Raw genomic sequence first — 735 nt, forward strand, 5'->3', positions numbered from 1 at the left:
CACGACTCTGAGACTGCCGACGGCCGCCAGCAAACCAACCCCAAGCACCTGCCAACTCATCTCACATGACACCATCTCCATTGCCAACAACGACTATCCACACACAGACACAACGCAAATCCGACCACCACCAGCAAGCAAACCCTAGACCACGCCCACCATTGTCTACCCGGAGCGAGAGCTCCGACTAGTCTTGGGCGTCATTCTGGTCCGCCCGAGAACGAGCCCCAGGACCTGGCCTTCTCCGCGTGAAAACCCATGTCTTTGGCACAGACCCAGGAGAAGGGACGAGCAACCACCACTCGGACCCCGCCACTGCCAAAGCTGCCGCCACTGTGCTGATAACCGGTGCACCCACGTAGCTGCCATCATACCACAAACAAACCTGGAGCTGAGCAATGCCCATGCCAAGGGCAACCACCGCAGCCGGTGACAAGCCCTGGGCCAACTGCAATGCTGGGCGCTGGATCTGGCTGATCCAAATCAGGCTGCCATGGCTAGCACAGGTGCAAGCTGCCAGTCACGCCAGCACCGACAAGCAGCCCACACACGGCCATGCGCCGACGCCCTCCACCCCCTGCGTGCTGCCGCCACCATCGTACCAGCCGCCGCGCCGCATCGTACCGCAAGACCGGGCCCGTGTAGCCCCGCCAACCCGTGCCGGGCTAAGCCATCGCAACCGCCACAACACCGCGGGGCCGGCACGGCCGTCTGCGTCGCTGCCGCGACCATCTC

The sequence above is a fragment of the Triticum dicoccoides genome, chromosome 4A (assembly GCF_002162155.2).
Source record: "Triticum dicoccoides isolate Atlit2015 ecotype Zavitan chromosome 4A, WEW_v2.0, whole genome shotgun sequence".
Lineage (NCBI taxonomy): Eukaryota > Viridiplantae > Streptophyta > Magnoliopsida > Poales > Poaceae > Triticum > Triticum dicoccoides.